This window comes from Canis lupus, chromosome 9 (assembly GCF_003254725.2).
Source record: "Canis lupus dingo isolate Sandy chromosome 9, ASM325472v2, whole genome shotgun sequence".
Classification (NCBI taxonomy): Eukaryota; Metazoa; Chordata; class Mammalia; order Carnivora; family Canidae; genus Canis; species Canis lupus.
In genome coordinates this window covers 31005492-31025844 of record NC_064251.1, presented here as the reverse complement: position 1 = coordinate 31025844, position 20353 = coordinate 31005492, and the positions used below count along the sequence as shown (strand labels likewise).

General features: G+C 36.8%; 1 long non-coding RNA gene across 1 annotated transcript in view; it reads left to right on the top strand.

The window, feature by feature from the left end:
• LOC125755736 (uncharacterized) overlaps positions 1 to 338 on the top strand; it is a 46763-nt gene extending 46425 nt beyond the window's left edge. Inside the window, exon 3 of the long non-coding RNA XR_007412934.1 lies at positions 236 to 338. This is a non-coding gene — a long non-coding RNA (uncharacterized LOC125755736). The remainder of the gene's footprint in view (positions 1 to 235) is intronic.
• Positions 339 to 20353: the final 20015 nt, after the last annotated feature.

Genomic DNA, 20353 nt, shown 5'->3' with positions numbered 1-20353 from the left:
GTGAGGTACCCTAAATTCAGTGCTCTGTGGTTTAAACTTCCTAACTGCAAACTGTCACATGCTCTTAATTTAGTCTTGGACTAGAATAAAACCCTATGGGACCTCAGGGCCCATAAAATTTCTATCAATGGTAACCTTTGTTAAAGGAGCAAATAAAAACCTCCATGATGTTTTAAAATGGAAACCTTCACTAAAATCATTATATATACATTTTTAAATGCTTCTTATGTTCCAGGCACTGTGCTGTTTGATACACATTCATGGTCTCTATCAATCCTCTTAGGCAAGTATGATTACTGCCCCATTTTACAGATAAACAGCTTAGCAGAGGTTTCACACTAATGAGTGGTGAATCAGGAAGTGTGACCTCTGAATTTTTGTTCTTGATTGTAATTTGTGTATTGTATTGCTTCACAATTAAAAGCTGTGTGACTTTGAATAATCCACTTAGTTGCAGTAAGCCTAACATTTTACCTGTGAAACAGGACACTAATAATACCTCCTGTCCTTTATTGATTTGTTTTTGTCATTTTACATAATTATCTTATTTAGTCTTCCTTATAATCCTAGAAAGTAGGCATTATTCTTGTTATCAGTTACCTGTTGCTGTGTAACACAATGCTGTAAAACTTAGTGGTATAAAACAGTAACAGTTTATTATTTCTTAAGATTCTGTGGATGTACAATCTCAGTGATTCTGATTCTTTTCCTGGTCTCACTGGGAATCATTCATGCAATTCCTGTCATCTGATGCCTCCAGTGAGGCTGATGTTTCCCAGAAGGTGTCAGTCACATATTTGGCAGCTGAAGCCAATTGAGGCACTTCAGTTCTTCTATCTGTGATCTTTTAACCTTCCACTAGACTTAGACAGACCTTCATAGCATGATGGCCTCAGGAGTCCAAGACAGTGAAGGCAGAAACTGCTAGGTATCTTAACTTTTAGGCATCTTAACTTTTAGGCTTTCTTTTTTTTTTCTTTCTTTTTGTTTTTAAGATTTTATTTATTTATTCATGAGAGTCAGAGAGGCAGAGATATAGGCAGAGGGAGAGGCAGGCTTCTCACAGGGAGCCTGATGCGGGACTCAATCCCAGGACTTTGGGATCACAACATGAGCAGGAGGCAGATGCTCAACCCTTGAGCCACCCAGGCACCTCAACTTTTAGGCTTTCGTATTCATAAATAGGGTTTCTCTGTTGGTAAAGGTAAGACACAAGGTCAGCCCTGATAAGAGGAGTAGCAGTGCCACATTCCAGAGTGAACAATCTTATATTCATTGGGAGGTCATTGTTATTATAAACTTCATTTTAGAAATGAAGAACCTAAATGGAGAAGCCAGTATTAAAGCAGATCTGTATTATCTCCTTCCTGCTTCTCTTTCCACTCTTTTCATGCTATCTGTAGACCTCTTTCTCCACACTGTTGCTGTTAGAATTGGATGAGATTGATGCTGGGGAGACACTCTGCAGACTTGACTGCCATTCAAAGTTGGAGTCCTCTCAGGCCTGTGTATTAAGTGTTTTTATTCTAGCATATATTTGTTAAGTATAGGACACCATTCCAGGGCATGGAGTTATAGCAAAATAATAGGATTGAGACCTGAATGTGGACCCTCTGACTACTAATTCATTACTCTTTTTACCTGTTAAGGGGTGACAAATGAATAGCACTTGTGATGCCACTTGCTTTCCCCCATGTCTCTGTCAAGTAGCACTAATTGATCAGAGTGAACACTGAAGATGAAACATTTTTAAAATACACAGTGGGGGAAAGGATAGTCTCTTCAAGAAATGATGTTGGGAAAACTGCATATTCACATGCAAAAGAAGAAAAGTGGACCTTTATCTTACACCACTCAGAAAAATTAACTGGAAATTAATTAAAGACTTGAATATAAGATCTGAAACCATTCCACTCCTAGAAGAAAACATAGGGAGTAAATGTCTTGACATTGGTCTTGGAAAATATCTTTTGGACTTGACAACAAAAGTGAAATAACTAAAAAGCTTCTGCACAGCAAAGGAAATTCTCAACAAAATGAAAAGGCAACCTATTGAACAAGAGAAAATATTTGCAAAGCATCTATCTGATGAGTTAATACCCAAAATATATAAAGAACCCACCCAGCTCGATAGCAAAAATACAATCCATTTAAAAAAAATGGGCAGAGTACTTGAATAGACCCTTTTCCAAAGAAAACATGCTATGGTCAACACATGAAAAGGCACATGAAAAGGTAGCCAATATGAATAATCAGGGAAAGCAAATCAAAGCTACAATGAACTATCACTTTACACCTGTTAGATGTCAATCATCAAAAAGAAGTAACGAGTGTTGGTGAGGCTGTGGAGAAAAGAGGACCTTGGTGCACCACTGCTGTAAATTTAAATTGGCACAGCCACTATGGAAAACAGTAGGGGGGGTTCCTCAAAAAATTAAAAATAAAATTACCCTATGATCTAGCAATCTCACTTCTAGGTATATATTTAAAGGAAATGAAATCACTATCTCAAAGAGGTATCTGCACTCCCATATTTATTGCAGCATTATTCACAGTAGCCAAAATATGGAAACCACCTATGTGCCTCTTGATGGATGAATGGATATAGCAGATGTCTTTTGTCACACACACACACACAGTGGAATATTGTTCAACCATGAGAAAGAAGGAAATGCTGCCATTTGTGACAACATGGATGGACTCTGAGTATAGTATGCTAAGTGAAATAAGTCAGATAGAAAAAGATTAATATTGCATGGTATTATTTATATGTGGACCCCCCCCCCAATTTAAACAGGGTAGAGAACGCATTGCCAGGGCTTGGAGTGTGGGGGAAATAGGAAGAAGTTGTTAAAAGAGCATAAGCTCTCAGCTATAATATGAATCAAGTCAGAACACCTAATGTAGAGCATGGTGACTGTAGTTGATTACACTGTATTGTATAATTGAAATTTGCTAAATGAGTAGAATTTAAATGTTGTCACCAAGATACACATATGAGAGTGCTGGGATGTGTTAATTAACTAGCTAGGAAGAATTCTTTCACAATGTACACGTGTCAGATCATCACAATATGCACTTTAAATGTCTTCTAATTTTGTCAATTAAACATCAATTAAGCCTGGAGGATAAGATGATACCAATTTAAAGTCCCTGCACTGAATCATATCTATTTTTTATTCAGATAACTTAGTAAAAGGCATTGGTCATTTCCTTCTAAGAGAGCAGCGCTGTACTCTGCTGAACTCAAGCTCCTAAAATATATGGTACAGAGTATTTTGTAGTCAAAAGAACTCTTCTCCAAGTTAAGTATTTCCTATCGTAGTAAACAGAACTAGGCAATATTCAAGGCTTTCTAGAACACTAACCTACACATCCTTTTCTGATTGTTTCTTCTTTTACTCAGCCTCTCTCACTCTCATCATTTACTCTTTTCTCCTTTTTCCATCTTTCTCTGTCTCTCAAAGACATAATTAGTGCATCTTGCATTTAGAAATGAAATCCTGCAGAGTGCACTATTATACTGCAAATAATGACTGTACCCCGATTGCAGTAAAATTACCACTTGCCATAAGAAGTTTAATGTTCTGCACATCTTCAATAAATAAATCAAAATAAACTATTGTTGATTTTGTTCCATGATTCCTGCTACAAATAGCAATTTTGATCAAAGCAGTTGCTTAATGTCTTCTTTCCAGCAAATACCTTACTGCAATCATGAACACAGGCATTAGAAAGATGTCCTTTGTTTTTCACAGTGCAAAGGAAAATGTTCCCACTGAGTTCCAGAGATCTGTTTATATACAATGCCTCTTCATAGAATTCAAGGATGCTGAGATTATGAAGATGTCTGAAAGAAAATTAAAATTCTCCTTGGTCAGAAAGTCTACTCAGACAAAATGGGCCACTCATAGGACTATGTAATAAACTGGATAAAGCTAATCAGGCAATCTGAATTAGGTCACATGCATTTTTACTCTATGATTTTTTTTGTTGTTGTTCAAACAAAGATGAAAATTTACCTTCCTTACCAGTGTTTTAAAATTGTAGAGATAGGAGTGAATTTGGGGGATCATTCAGTCCCCCATCTCCAGAATACCATATTCTACACTCAAAAAAATTTATTAAGCTTTTATCATATACCAGATTCTGGTAATTGTGGAGGCCTTTCAGGATGAATACAATACAGTGCCTGTTATTATGTGTTATACCATACAGGTCAGATGGGGATTTTCTACTTTTAAGCAAAGAAAGAAATTCCATGACCTCATCACATTATCCAGATGTTCCCAGCAAGCAGTTCTACTTCACTTATATTTCTGTGCATCTGTAATTATCATAAAGGGATTAGCGGGGGAAAGAAACCCTTAGCTCTCAGCTTCTGCACAAAGAAATTAATTGTTATTTCCCTCTGCAACCAAGGAAAAGATTGTATTGAACTAATGAAAAGAATCAAAATGCATTTGTTTCACAATTGCTTGGAATGAAATTTATTTGGTATAAATTCAATTAGTCATTTGTTTGAGGGAAATGCATCTCCATCTGTAGCAGTACAACTGGCCATGTCAGCTGAATCAATTACTGGGAGTCTCCTTACTCTTATGTCCCACTCATACCTATAATTCTTATTTTTTCAACCCAAGTAGGTTTTAACATAAAGTAGTAGTCATTATATAGTTGTACAGGTATTTGTTTGACTTTTCTCCTCAGAAAGATCTTAGTATTTTGTACTCTCTAGAATAAATAATATGTATGATTTCATTTAGTCTAAAATGATGCATTCACAAATCCATTTGGGGTACTTTCAACAGTGAATGTGATGCCTATTGCAAAGTGAAATATGAAGAAAACAAGGTAGGATCTAATTGTTCAGTATACATATTGATCAGAGAATGCTGCCCACTGGCTAGTTCTGGATAGGTCAGAGAGAATGGAAACTATCATATATTTTGTAAATTTCAAAGTAACAGAGACGTTGCTTCAAAGAAATATATCTTTGTGGAGTTTTCAATCAGTATAATGTACAAGGACAAACAGGATCACAAAAGATGTCATGTATTCTCAATTGAAGCATTGAATCAGATGAATACAGAAAAGTGAGTCAAAATTGTCTCTGTCCTGGGATGCCTGGGTCAGTGGTAGCTGCCTTTGGCTTAGGCTGTGATCCTGGGGTCCTGGGATCAAGTCCCAAATCAGGCTCACTGTGGGGAGCTTGCTTCTCCTTCTGCCTGGGTCCCTGCCTCTCTGTCTCTCATGAATAAATAAAGTCTTAAAAAAATTATGGTCTCTGTCTTACATGGGTAATAAGAGTCCCTACACCCAAGTCCCTATAGTTCTATCATCTTGAAGGTATTTGAGACCATTGAAAAGCCTGCCTGTCACATGTGGGCTCCACCATTCGGTGTGCCTGCCTTCTCCAAGACTGATCAGATGACACATGCACCATTAGTGTCTTTAATCAGCTCCACTGATACAGCTGATCAAATACATTAATGTTCCTTTCATTTGGCAAAAGCAACAAACTTACCCTTGAGAGGTGATGATGTACAAATAAATTCAAATATCAATGTGTAGTCTGATACACATGATCCAACCCACTTAAAAAGTATGTTTTTATGTTGTTTAGAGATAGTAAGCTTTTATTTTTCTTCATTTTTCTTCAGCATCTGTTGGCTTATGCTTGGCATCCTTTGTAATGCACCTGTGTAGGAAATGACAGATTCAAGAGAAGGGGAAAGGTGGAGAGAAATAGGGAAGATGTAGGGAGGCATTTAAAATTTTATCAGATTATGAATGCCAACATTTCACTTCTTTATACAAAAAAGTACTACCAATGCACGTGTGAATGTGTATATTATCTTTGATTCACTTGTGCTAATTAGGTAAACACAAGATTATTTTTTTATTTGTGTGTTGCAGCCAAAGGCACAGTTGATGTTTAAAGTGCAGGCTCAGTTCGATGTGAGTTCTTGCATCCCTTTTTCTTCTTGCCCTCTGAGGTGCACACCTATTTTTCTGGAAGAATATCTTTTTATGGAGCAGTCTTAGTCTCTGTCTTCTGTGTTCTTTCAGTAGCTTTGAATACTCTCAAATTGTTTTCTGTTTTAGGGATCAAGGAGCTTCTATTGGGTCTTGGAGGGATACAGCACATACAAACCAGACAGGTGCCCTTTCCAGGGTCATCTTTTGGCCAGCAAGTTGGTCCAATTGCTTTAGGTGCTGCATATTGAGAATCCTTGAATAGTTTGGCAGCAAGTTAAGTAGGTGGTAGAGAAAGAGATAGGTTACATTCTTCGTTCCTATCTAAAGAAAAAAAAGGAGTTTATACAGCTCTTAAACTGCCTTTTGCCCTATACCTTTTTCTTTGGAGGCTGTCTTAGACATTAATTAACTTAATCTGTATGAAAATGTTGGGCATGGGGGCAGGTAGGAAGGTACAGGGGCAAACATCATGATTTGCTTTTACAGATGGTAAGTGAACTCGCTACATGATTTAGTGTCTGTCAGACTTGGACTTAAGTCCTAACTCCATTCTTTGTTTCCTTGGGCTACTTACCTTTATTCTTCAGTGCCAGGAGCTCTCTTGCTATATTATTCTAGATGATGGCTACTTAACCATTGGATCTCAGCTTAAACACTACCTCTTCTGAAATACCTTCCCTGAGCCCCTAGTCTAGGTTGTCTTTCCCCTCCAGTTATAACCCTCCCTTAGCACCCTTTAGTAACCTGCAACGTTCCTAAACGAGGGAAATGATTTTGATCTTTTTCATTATTGTATCTTCAGCATACAGCAGATTAGTTCATATATGATATATATGTTTTTAAAATATTTTCTTTATTTGACAAAGCACATAGGTAGGGGGAAACGGCAGGCAGTGAGAGGGAGGAGAAACAGGCTCCCTGCCAAGCAGGAAGCCCGTTGTGAGGCTGGACCCCAGGACCCTGGGTTCGTGACCTGAGCCAAAGGCAGCTACCCAGATGCCCTGATATATGGTAGATTTTAAAATTACAGGCTTTCTTTTCTTTTTTTTTAGGGCATGCTGTCAGGAGACATGGGGGCAGATGGAAAGACAGACAAGAGAGAGATTCTTAATCCATACTGGGCATGGAGTCCAATGTGGGCCTTAATCTCATAACTCTGAGATTATGACCTAAACTGAAATCAAGAGTTGATAATTAATCAACTCACCCGAGTGCCTTTTAAATTATAATAATAATAATTTTTTTTTTTTTTTTTTACTGAAGAACTTAACCTTAGAGAACTTGAGTTTCTTTAACTGTGAAATGGGTATAAGGATGTTAATGCTGAGTGAGCAGAATAACATGTAAAAAGTGTTAACATGGTGCTTGGACAGCAGGAAAAGCAATTTAAACTTATTGTATATCATTCTAAGATGCAGCCTCCCCAGCCCCAATTTGAACTTTTTTTTTTTTTGAACATTTTTGAACTTGGAATATATCTGTTAATTGTGAGGATGTCATAGATGAATATTTTACATTTTTTCCTTTTTGGTAATGGTACATAAAATGTACATCTTAGCTTTACTATGGGAACCATCATATCTTATTAAATGGTTGCAAGCTTTGGTACCGCTTAAGTTTTTCCTTTTTACTTACCCCTTAGGGGCAGGTAGTATCTGTGTTTTAAGCACTCAGTAGAATAACTGTAAAATAAAGGAGAGCCTAAAGATTAACAAATACTGTGAATGTATAGCATGCATATTAGAATATGCCATCTTAGTCCTCATGGTGACCTCATGACCCAATTTTACAGATCAGGGAACTGGCACAAAGAAGTTCGGCAGAACTGGCATTTGCTGCAAGAGTCAAATCTTCACTGCCCAAACTATTCAAGGATTCTCAATATGCAGCACCCAAAGCAATTGGACCAACTTGCTTGATCCTCATGAGGATCTTATAAGCCTGAAGTTGATAAAGCAGTAAAAATGGGTATAAATATACACAAACACTTAAAGCCTATATTCACCAAAAATTATAAACAAAACTGGAATATCAACAAACCGGTGAAAAAATGCCATTGCACTTTTGGCAATATATTTTGTAAAGGAGAAACAGTACGTTTTAATGTTTGATTTATATTAAAGCAGATGCTTTTCTGTTTCTTTTTCATATCTAGAAAATAAAAGAACCTCTAATGATTAGAGTTTAATATCATATTAAATGAATTAAATCTTGCTTGTTAGAAATTATTTAGGGAAATCTAGGATATAGAAAGCTAACGTACAGAGGAGTCCAAGGATATCAAATGAAGCAATTTTAAAAATGCAGACCATAAAATATTATGTCCTTGTAAATGAGTCATGAATGGCCTTCTCAAAATACTTATCATTACAACAATGACTTTCAGAAAGCCTATTCCTATGTGGTCCCTGTATACAGCTGAAATCATCTCAACACAATTCTGTACATGTACTTTTATCTAGATACAAGATAAACATACAAAGTCAGTAATAATTAAAAACAAAACCATTTATAGAATGTAATGGATGAAAAAATCCTTATTTCACATTTGCAATAAAGATTAAGAACCCAGCAATAATCTTAACCCAGACTATATGGCATCTATATCAAGAAAATCCGTAAGTGCTTCTGAGAGACATTATTTAAAAAAGACTAAACTTGGGAAGTCCACCCAAATTAATAGGAAGTTTGAATATAAAGTTGTAGCATCCTATATAAATTCTCATATATATATATATATAAAAGATATATATTTGACTAAGTGATTTGAAACTTAAGCTGAAGAATATATAGTTGCTATCTGGGAGAGGATTATATCAACCTAAAGCTGATAAAGCAGTAAAGATCAATTAATACAAATAAAATATTTAAAGTATAAACACATAAAACATTAATAAACAAAATGAGAATATCAACAACCTGGAGAAAATATGCCAAAAATGTAACTCTGATACATTGTAAACATGGGCATTAAAGAACAGGAAAGCTGAAGGATCACTTATGCACCAATTTCAGCCTCTTGTTGATTGAGAGTTGTCCTTGGAAGGGTTGAATCCATGGGTGAGCTCTGCAAACTCTCCTGAACCTGGAGAGACTCTTCAGCAGAAAAACAGATGCTAATAATCAGTATTGGAAGGTGTCCATACCACAGCAGGTAAACTCAGAGTGGAGTTGATATGGGGCAGGGAAAAATCAGTATTTGCTATGAAAGGGAAATGTCTTGATAAAATTCAGTGAAAAATACTGGAGAAAAATTATTTATGGGGAACTATCACCTTTGTGTAAAAAAAAAAAAGCACTTGTTAAAGATTGGAAGGAACAGAGCAAAACATTAAAAATGAATATCTCGGATTCTAGAACTCTCACAGTTTGTTGATAATCATTGTAATAGAAATGAGAGCTGTCATGATTATTGTTGTTATTTTTATTTAGAACTGGAGTTGGCGGGGATGCCTGAGTGGCTCAGACGCTGAAGCATCTGCTTTTAGATTAGGTCATGATCTCAGGGTTCTGGGATTGAGCTCCATATCAGGCTCTCTGCTCAGTGGGGAGTCTGCTTCTCCCTCTCAATCTGTGCTTTCCATCTTTCTCTCAAATTTTAAAGAAATATTTTCTTTAAAGATTTTTTTTTATTTATTCATGAGACACACAGAAAGAGAGAGGCAGAGACACAGGCAGAGGAAGAAGCAGGCTCCATGCAGGGAAGCTGATGGGGGACTCGATCCCAGGTCTTCAAGATCACACCCCGGGCTGCAGGCAGTGCTAAACCACTGTGCCACCAGGGCTGCCCTCAAATAAAATATATATATATATATATATATATATATATATATATATCTTAAAAAAAAAAGACTGGGATTGGAAAACTACAACTCTATTTTTGCAAATAGGAAAGTTTTATTGGATACATAGCCACACCTACTCATTTACATACTGTCTATAACTGATTTTGCTTTAACTGAAGAGTAGAGTGGTTGCAACAGAGATTAAAAGCCTAATATATTTATTGTCAGGCTTTTTTTTTTTAAGGATTCATCTATACACTTAGAGCATTGAGCAGGGAGAAGGGCAGAGGGAGACAGAGAAGCAGACTCCCTGCTGAGCAAGGAGCTAAATGTAGGGCTCATCCTAGGACCCCAGATCATGACTTGAGCCAAAGTCAGATGCTCAACCCACTGAGCTACCCGGGTACCCCTATTGTCTGGCATTTTATAGATAAGCTTTGGTAGTCTCTGCCTTAGAACAGTTTACTGAGCTACTAAAATAATCTGACCAAATTTGAGGACATACTTAGAGGTATTTAGGGGGAAAAAAGGCGAGTAGAGCACTATTTATGTAATGCACATTATGGCATAGTTTAGGTAGATTCATAAACTAATCATATCTTCTCAGGTAACAATGAAATTCAACTTTTCTATCCTATATTTTGATTGCTCACCTTTTAGAGCACAGACTGGGTAAATTTGAGAACATCAGCCATTCTTGAAACATTTCAATCAGTGTTTGAGCTGCAGATCAATACTATCTTGAAATTATGTGAAGACAATGAAGTGGCCAACAAGAAAATTGTTTCTCAAAATTGAGTTTGAAAGCTTGAATTAAAGGGCTTCGTTAAGAAAAGTGGGCTCCTAAATACTCAGTAAAAGAGAGCAAATCTCCTTTGAGAATAAATATTCCAGAACTGAGGCAGAAAAAGTACAAGGTAAGCCTAAGAATGTTTTGGCACCTGAAAAAAATAAAATGTTCAAAAAGTATTGAGAACATGTGAAACGGATGCAAAAACTGAGTTAATGAGTCTCCCATTGGCTAAATTTGGGACGATTTGAGCATGAAAAACAGTGATGGTAATGGAGTATAATACGATTAAAAAGATACGAACCCTCAATGATAACAAAAAATGGAAGAGGAGAATTGAAATACTTTTCTTTATGGAAGAATGCCAGTTAATATATATATGGAAGATGTGATAGTGTTAGAATAATCATTTTGGTACCACCTTTATAGTAATTAATTCAGGCAAGAATCCTAAAGGATGCTAAAATTACTTGTTTTTTTAAAAGATTTTATTTATTCATGAGAGACACAGAGAGAGAGAGGCAGAGAGGGACACAGGCAGAGGGAGAAGCAGGTTCCATGCAGGGAGCCCGATGTGAGACTCAATCCCGGGACTCCAGGATCACACCCTGGGCCGAAGGCAGGCGCTAAGCTGCTGAGCCACCCAGGTGTCCCCAAATTACTTGGTTAAAGATTATTAGGGAACAGGATATTTCATGGTCTCAAAATATTACCCAACTGATTGCTTCTTAAATGACAAGGAAAGGATACTTTCCTAATGAAAAGATTTGGCAGAAACCACCTTAATCAAATAGTCAACCTTAGCTCCTATTAGAAAAAAATTGATAGGATGTGACTTCTAATGTAATTCAGAGGAAAGCATACAATATCACCTATGTAGTATTTTTGCCAAAAATGTTTAATCTGAGTTTAATTATGGAGAAGCAATGAGACAAATTCAAAATATGGGACAGTCCAGTAATCAAGTGTCCTAAACTATTAATGTCAATATAATGAAAGAGTGTTATAGATTAAAAGATTCTTTAGGTTTGTGGAGAACTGGTAATATATGACAAAAAGTAATCTATCAGCCTTGATTAGATTCTGGTTTGGGTGGGGGGAAAACCGATATAAGGGACATTTGGGCAAATTTGAATATGGATTATATATTATATAATGTTATTGGATCCATGTTAAATTTCTTGCCTTTGTAATGACCTTTTGGTCATATAAGAGAATGTTCTGTTTGTGAGAGATACATGCTAAGGTATTTAGGGGTGCTAGATCTTCTCTGTACTGCACATAGGTTCAGAAAAGAGGGGAGAGTGAGAAAATGTAGCAGAAAAGCTAACTAATATTTTAAATTATTTTTATTTATTTACATTCCTTATTTAAATTGTATTTTGTTTTGTAACAATTGTTATTGCAAACACAGATCACATAACTACCATGTTTAAGGAACTTTGTTGAGTGTTAGATCACAAAGAGGCCTAAAACATGGGATCCAGTTTTTCAGAAAGCAACTATTTTTAGGGCAATTATTTCCTAGTGTATATTAGATGCTAAATAGGTATCTCCAGCAAGAGATATGGAAGGAGTTCAGTAGGCAAAGAAATTTTCTGGGCTGAACTAATTTGGTAGACTACAGGTAGTAGGTGATCCTAACGAAGTAAACACCATTTGCTACGCTGGAAAACTCCAACTAAAAACTTACCTTCATGGTAAAATCTCTAAAATCCAGATTCTGGTGAGCTCACCTTACAAAATCCCAAATGTAATCCTTTATTCCTAGAATTTTCTATCATACTCCTGTGATCAGCTAAAAGAAAAAAAAAAGAGTCTTCTAATCAGTTGATATCTGGAAAGTTCTCACAAATGAACTTATTTTCCAACTGGTAAGAGATATTTAGCAAGTTGCTCTGACATCCTGTTGGATCTCAGCTACATTCCCTCCCTTCTGTGCTCTCCCCTTCATCACAAGAGGCTAGAGGTGTACAAACTATATTTCTCAGAATCCCTTGCCAGCTGGTTTCTGGTTAGGTTCTTCCGATGGGAGACGCTGAAGGAATATTGGAAAGTAGGAAAAAGGAAGATGCCATGTTCCCCTGTTTTAGGTGATTCCTCAGCAGAAGAATGAGCTCTTGAGGTCCTGCTTAGGTAAAGGGTTCCATGAAGTGCACTGGCAGCAGACAACAGCGGTGTCAACAGCATGGTGTCTACCTATTCTGGCTCTGGTAGGGGCAGCATGGCAGCAGTAGACGTTTCAGTGCCTCAGCAGAATAGTTCTTGTGGGCTCAGTGATGGCAACAGGGGAGTATGTCCTTGGACTTTAAGCAGGATCAGCAGAAGGATGGTGTCTTAGCTTTCTGCCAAGTAGCAGAACATGAGTTCCAATAATAGCATTGGATGCTCCAGCAGACTCAGTGACATAGAAGTTGGGTTTGGAGTAACACAATTTTCCCACTGGTTCCTCCAATCCTATTGGAGAAGAGAGATTTCTTATCATTACTGGTAACTGAAACAGACTGTGTTTTTTTTCCTTTCCAGTCATTCCAGCACTTTGGGAAAGCTGTATTAAAATCTCCCTACTTAAAATAACTGAAATCATATCTGTTATTTTGACTAGACACTGCTACATACGGAGTTTGAACATTTGTATGTAACTAGGTTTAGGACTGGGGGGTTAGGGAAGCAACAGGTTTTAGGTACAATTCTGTACATTTTCCTTCATGAACTGCCTGCCTCCAAGATGTGTTTAAGAAACTGAAATTTGATTCACTCATTTAGATGATTTTCCAATACATTTTCTGCTGATGGCAGCAAAAGCATGTGATATTAAGAAAGCTTTTAAAGCATGGGAGCAGCAGAAGTAGTGGTGGTGGATTTGTTGGATGACATCTATATACCTTGGGAATTACTCCTGACAGCATTCATTGAGCTCCTCCTAAGTGCCAACACTGAACTATATGACTTTACCTTTGTTATCTCATTTGTCTATGCCTCCTTCCCCCCAAAATCCAGGTCTTGGGGGTATTATCATTTCTTCCATCGAGATAAGAAATTATTGATGTCTAAGAGACTGTTTATTTAACTGAGAATCCCGAGCCACCAGATTAGAATATCTTGGGGTACGTATTAAAAATCAGGTTCCAGAACCTTACCTTGCACTTAATCAAGAATTTCTGTGGGTTGCACCTGGGAATCCACATGTTAACAGACATCCACGGTGGTTCTTATAACACCCCTCAAATTTGAGAAGCACTATCAGAAGGGATTAGTAAGTTACTCAGGTAGGAGTAGGAGAAATCTGTGTGAACTTGATCTGACTTGAAATCCCATGTTTTTCTCACTCCACTTATGTAGTCCCACCTTTAAGGGAAGGAATGATTGGACAAAGGTGAGAGGCCAAATGCTGTAAACTATTAATGTTTTATATTTGATGAATATTTTAAAGCTTCACAATATTTTCACCCAGCTTGCACACTTAACAAAGCATATAGTTTGATCAAACAGAGGCTTCTTGTTCATTTTTTGTTCAAATTTATTGAGTACTACCTCATCTTTCTCTTCTCTTAGCAAGTTTTGAAATAACCCAAAGTATCTGTCATTAAACACCTTCCCGGAGTATACTCCATGTCAATCATCTGTACCTATTACTTCTGACATGAAAGGCAATTTGCCTTCTATCTTCTTTGTTTCTCCAATAAGCTGCTTGTCACTTGTTGCTTTGACTTTTCTGACATTATCTCATCTAATTCAGCAATCTTGATTCATTTCTACTCATCAGACATTTATTTTAGAACCTATGTTTTTCGCACTGTCTTGGGCCCTGTGGGAGGTACAAACTCTGTCCCCTGGAAGCATGTTCTCCAAAGCTTGTGTTGGTGGAAACCCATATCCATATCATGATGCTTTTGGAATGAAGTTGATAAAAATCATCCTCACATCTTTAAAATTATCTAAATTGATAACCAATGCCTCACCTTTTCTCATTTAAAAAGTTAGTGAAAATGTCAAAAAATATGCTAGGCAAAAAAGTTGAGGTTTCCTGTTATCTGTAATTGATGCTGAAGATGTTGCAATACAGATCTCTTTTCCTGACACATATCCCAAGAGTAGGACCACTAGCTGATTCATTTGTTGTTCCAACATCTTGAGGTAATCACAGTGTTTTTAGAATTAGAAATTGTCTACCATAATGAAGTCTCATTTTTAAGGAAGAGATTACCACAGTACCTTACCTTGTAGAGCTGTTGGGATAATTAAATGAGATTTTGCATCTAAAATGCTCAGGACAGTTTCTGGTTGAAAGTAAGATGTCTGTAAGCGTAAGCTACTTTAAAATTAAGGGCTGTGTGGATAGGAAGATTTTTAAAATGCAGGAATAAACTTATAAAGCATTAAAAAAAAAACAATACATTTATGGGAATGTGCATGTGGGGGAGAAAAAATAAAACTTTTTTTTTTAAAAAGATTTATTTATCCATGAGAGACACAGACTGAGAGAGAGAGGTAGAGGCATAGGCAGAGGGAGAAGCAGGCTCCTTGCAGGGAGCCCAATGTGGTACTCGAGCCAGGATCCTAGGATCACAACCTGAACCGAAAGGTGGCAAACAACTGCTGAGCCATCCAGGTGTCCCAGACCTGATTTTTTTTTCAATAAATTTATTTTTTATTGGTGTTCAATTTGCCAACATACAGAATAATACCCAGCGCTCATCCTGTCAAGTGCCCCCTCAGTGCCCGTCACCCATTCACCCCCACCCCCCGCCCTCCTCCCCTTCCACCACCCCTAGTTCGTTTCCCAGAGTTAGGAGTCTTTTTTTTTTTTTTTTTTTAATTTTTATTTATTTATGATAGTCAGAGAGAGAGAGAGAGAGAGGCAGAGACACAGGCAGAGGGAGAAGCAGGCTCCATGCACCGGGAGCCCGACGTGGGATTCGATCCCGGGTCTCCAGGATCGCGCCCTGGGCCAAAGGCAGGCGCCAAACCGCTGCGCCACCCAGGGATCCCAGGAGTCTTTATGTTCTGCCAGACTTGGTTTTAACTTAATATCAAGCTGTTTACTATTTAGATTCATAGAAATATATACATAAATAACCATAAGGCATTATTTTTAATGATCATAGGGAGGGCTCATGTTCTGATTATGATGATGTTTAAAAAAAGACATGATAAATATCAGAAAATGTATTTTTATATAGCTTCCTGGTTTAAATGCTTTCACAAACATTTTCACATTTAATCTCTATAGTAATTTGGTGGGGCAAATATTCTCAGGGATAATTGAGAATTGATTTGTCCATGGTTCCAAGCTCTTAGGGGACAGAGCTAGGATATAAACTGAGTTTAATGACTTTACATTTTGTTATTTCTCCTATATTCCGAGTTTGAATTTGGATAAATTATATAAGAGAGGTATGAACTCTCCCTTGGGTTTTAAGGGACTAAGAAAAAATGGAATCCAATTGTCTGGATTAAAAAGTCAGGCTTTTTCATCTGCCAGAAGTTGTACATATACAGAAGCCATCTTGTTCTCTGGGCTTTTTACATGATTCAACAAAACATCCTATGCTGCCTGTTAATAAACCAACATAAAATTCTTAACCCATTTTCAAGTGTGATTGATGATTATATGATATTATGAAAATAATAAGTTAATTTCATTAATTAGTGGGTAATATCTCAACTCAGTCCTACTAATTGGAAAATTAGCTTGAAAATGTTGGTGAAAAATTACACCAATATAGTCATATTGTTTTGGACCTAGTTAAAAGAATTAAACATTTAAATCACTATATTTTCTAATTAGGCATCATCCTAGGATACCCTTAGAGAAAACACTGAGGAGGAAAATGTTCTCTGGTTTTCAAGCCAATTGTATTTAAACTGTGCTGTCTTTGAGGAAGGGAGAGAGGGAGAGGAAGGGTAGAGACAGGGTGCGGAGAGGGAGACAAAGAGGAGCAGAGAGAGAACTTTTAAAACTCATAATCCACGATGCCTGCATGATATAGATGCTTAAGGCTTAGTTTTTGGAGAAAAATATGAAACTAATAATTCCGTTGGTTTTACTTTAAACTAGTAAAAAACTTCTGTACAAGTATTGTCAAGAATGGTTGGCATTTTTTTCTTCACCCCTATCTTCAGCCCGAAACAGTAAAAGAATAAAATAGTGATCTCTCTTCATAATTAAATTAAGAAATAGCTACAGACTCACTAACTTTGAAGGGCATCTGCAGCTAAAAACTGATATGCGATTCAAATGTAAACTCAAAGTAGTGTGTGGTCCAGTCTTGGAGTAGTAGCTCAGTCTAGCAGTCAGAAACAATAAAAGATTCAGGACTAAACTTTCTGTGAAAAGCTAGCTTCTCCATTTGTAATCGGAATTTCTTGAATCCTCTTTATCCTCTTAGAGAAATTCAGTCCTACAGTTAACTCGTCTTTTCTGATTCATGTGCCCCCCACCATCAATTCAGTGAGCAGATGAATAAGTTAGTGCCAACATCAAAACATGCCCTTAATCTCACAGTTCTCTCTAGCTGTGCTTCATTTTTTGATTCTCCCCCCCCCAATTTTTTTTTAGTTCTTCCCCTTCCTGCCCCTGCCCCTGCTTTACTGAGATATAATCAACATATAACACTGTATAATATGATATATGTATATATTGTAAAACATTTGCCACAGTAAGGTTAGTCAGCTTTTCTTCCACCACACAACATTAACATTTTGTATTGTGATGGTGGCAGCACTAAAGCTCTACTCTCATGGGCAATTTACAAGTATATAATAAAGTATTGTTAATTTTAGGAACCATGCAGCATCTGGTAGTTACTCATCTTATAGCTAAAAATTTGTACCATTGACCAATGTTGCCCCATTTTCCCCATCCTTCATCCCCTAGCAACCACCATTCTACTGTCTGCTCTGTGAGTTCAGGTTTTCTAGTTTCCACATACAGATGATATATAATATTTGTCTTTTTCTGTCTGACTTATTTCCACATGGCATTATGCCCTCAAAGTCTATCCATGTGGTTGTTAATGGCAGGATTTTCATTTTTATGGCTAAATAGTATTACTATTCCATGGTATAGCTATATTTCACATCTTTGTCCATCCATCCATCAACAGGTACTTAGTTTGTTTCCATGTTTTGACTAATGTAAATAATGCTGCAGTGAAGTTGGGGTGCAGATATCTCTTTAAGATAATGATTTCATCTCCTTTGGATATGTACTCAGATGTGGAATTGCTGGATCATATAGTAGTTCTATTTTTAATTTTTAAAAGAACCTCCCTCCTGATTTTCATGTGGCTGTAGCAATTTACATCTTCCCCGCCCCCTCAAGAGTGTACCAGGGTCTCGTTTTTCCCACAGCCTTGCCAGCATTTGCTATGTCTTATCTTTTTTATTACAGCCATCAAAACAGTAATGGTGATAGTTCATTGTGGCTTTGATTTGCATTTCCCTGGTGATTATTGATGTTGAGTGGCTTTTTATGTACCTGTTGGCTATTTTATGTCTACTTTGGAAAAATGTCTATTCAAGTCTGTCCATTCTTTAATTAGATTTTTTTGCTATTGTATGAATTTCTTATATATTTTAGACTTTAATCCCTTATCCATTAGATGGTTTAGAAATATTTTTTCTCATTTCATAGGTTGCCTTTTCATTTTGTTGATTGTTTCCTTTGCTATGCAGAAGCATTTAATTTGATGTAGTCCTACTTGTTGATTTTTGCTTTTGCTGCTTGTGCTTTATCCAAAAATCATTACCAAGACCAATGTGATTTTTTCCCCTCAGAATATTAATGGTTTCGGTCTTATATTTAAACCTTTAATTCATTTACATTACTTTTTATTAGCGGTATGAGATAGGGGTCTAATTTCCTTCTTTTGCACGTGTATATCCAGTTTTTCCATCACCATTTATTGAAGAGATTATCCTTTCCTCATTGAATATTCCTGGTTCCCTTGTCAAATGTTAGCTGACACTCTCTCTCTCTGTCTCTCTCAATACACACACACACACACACACAGGTTTATTGCTGGCTCCTGATGCTGTTCTATTGGTCTGTATATCTCTATTTATGCCAGTACCCTCCTGCTCTTATTATAGCTTTATAATATAGTTTGAATCAGGAAGTGTGATGCCTCCAGCTTTGTACTTTCTTGAGATTGCTTTGGTTATTCAAGTTATTTTTTTAATTCCATATGAATTTTATTATCTAAATCTGTGAAAAATGCCATTGGAATTTTGATAAAGATTGAATTGAATCTGGGTGGTTTTAGATAGAATGGACATCTTTTAAAACAGATTTTATTTATTTATTCATGAGAGACACACAGAGAGGCAGAAACAGGGAGAGGCAGAAGCAAGCTTCCTATGGAGATCCTGATGTGGGACTCAGTCCCGGGACCCCGGGATCACAATTTGAGCCAAAAGCAAACACTCAATCACTGAACACCCAGGTGCCCCAGTATGGACATTTTAACAATATTAACCTTCTGATCCATAAACATGAGTTTTCTTTCTATTTATTTGTGTTTTCTTCAGTTTATTTCATCAGTGTTCTATAGTTTTTGGTGTATAGATCTTTTACTTCCTTGGTTAAATTCATTTTAAGTATTTTATTGCTTTTGATATTATTGTAAGTGGGATTTTGTTTTTCTATATTTCCTTTTCATAAAGCTCATTTTTAGTGTATATAAAATCACTATAGATGATCAAACTCAACTGATTTTTTTTTAAGATTTTATTTATTTATTCTTGAGAGACACAGAGAGAGAGAGAGAGAGGCAGAGACACAGGCAGAGGCAGAAGCAGGCTCCATGCAGGGAGCCTGTTGTGGGACTTGATCCTGGGTTTCCAGGATCATGTCCTGGGCTGAAGGCGGCGCTAAACTGCTGAGCCACCCTGGCTGCCCTCAACTGATTTTTGTATGTTGACTTTGCATCCTGAATTAGTTTATTAGGTCTAAACAGTTTTTTGGTGGCTGCTAGGATTTTCCATATAGAAGATCATGTCATCAGAGACAATTTTACTTCCTTCTTTCTAATTCTAATGCCTTTTATTTCTTTCCTAATTGTCCTGGCTAAGACTTCTAGTACTATATGGCATAGGAGTGGTAAGAGCAGGCAATCTGGTCTTCTGATCTTAGAGGGAAAACTTCCAACCTTTCACTGTTGAGTTGATGTTAGCTGTGGGTTTGTCATATGTGGCTTTTATTATGTAGAGGTATGTTACTTCTACACCCAAATTTTTTGAGACTTTTTAATCGTGAAGGTATGTTGAAATTTGGCAAATGCTTTTCTGTATCGATAATAAGATTTTTCTCTTTTATTCTAATAATGTGGTATATCACATTTATGGGTTCATGGATGTTGAACCATCCTTGTATCTAGGGATAAGTCCCATTTGATCATGGTGAATGATCCTTTTAATGTGCTGTTAAATTTGGTTTGCTAGTATTTTGTTGAAAAATTTTGTATCTATATCCATTAGTGATAGTGGCCTATAGTTTTCCTTTTTTCTAGAGTCCTTATCTGGCTATAACATTGTAATACTGGCCTCTTCAATTTTGGAGTTTGAGGAAGAGTGGCAATAATTCTTCTTTAAGGTATTTGGTGGACTCCACCTGAAAAGCCATTTAGTCCTTGGCTTCTCTTTGTACATATTCACTGGATTGATCTCATCAGATAGGAGCAAACATGATGCAGGAAAGAGAAGGTTAACAGTAGGAGAGAGCAGGGATTACAGAAATTCAGATTACAAATGGAGAAGCCAGACTTTTCTGAGGGAAAAAACTTTAGTACTG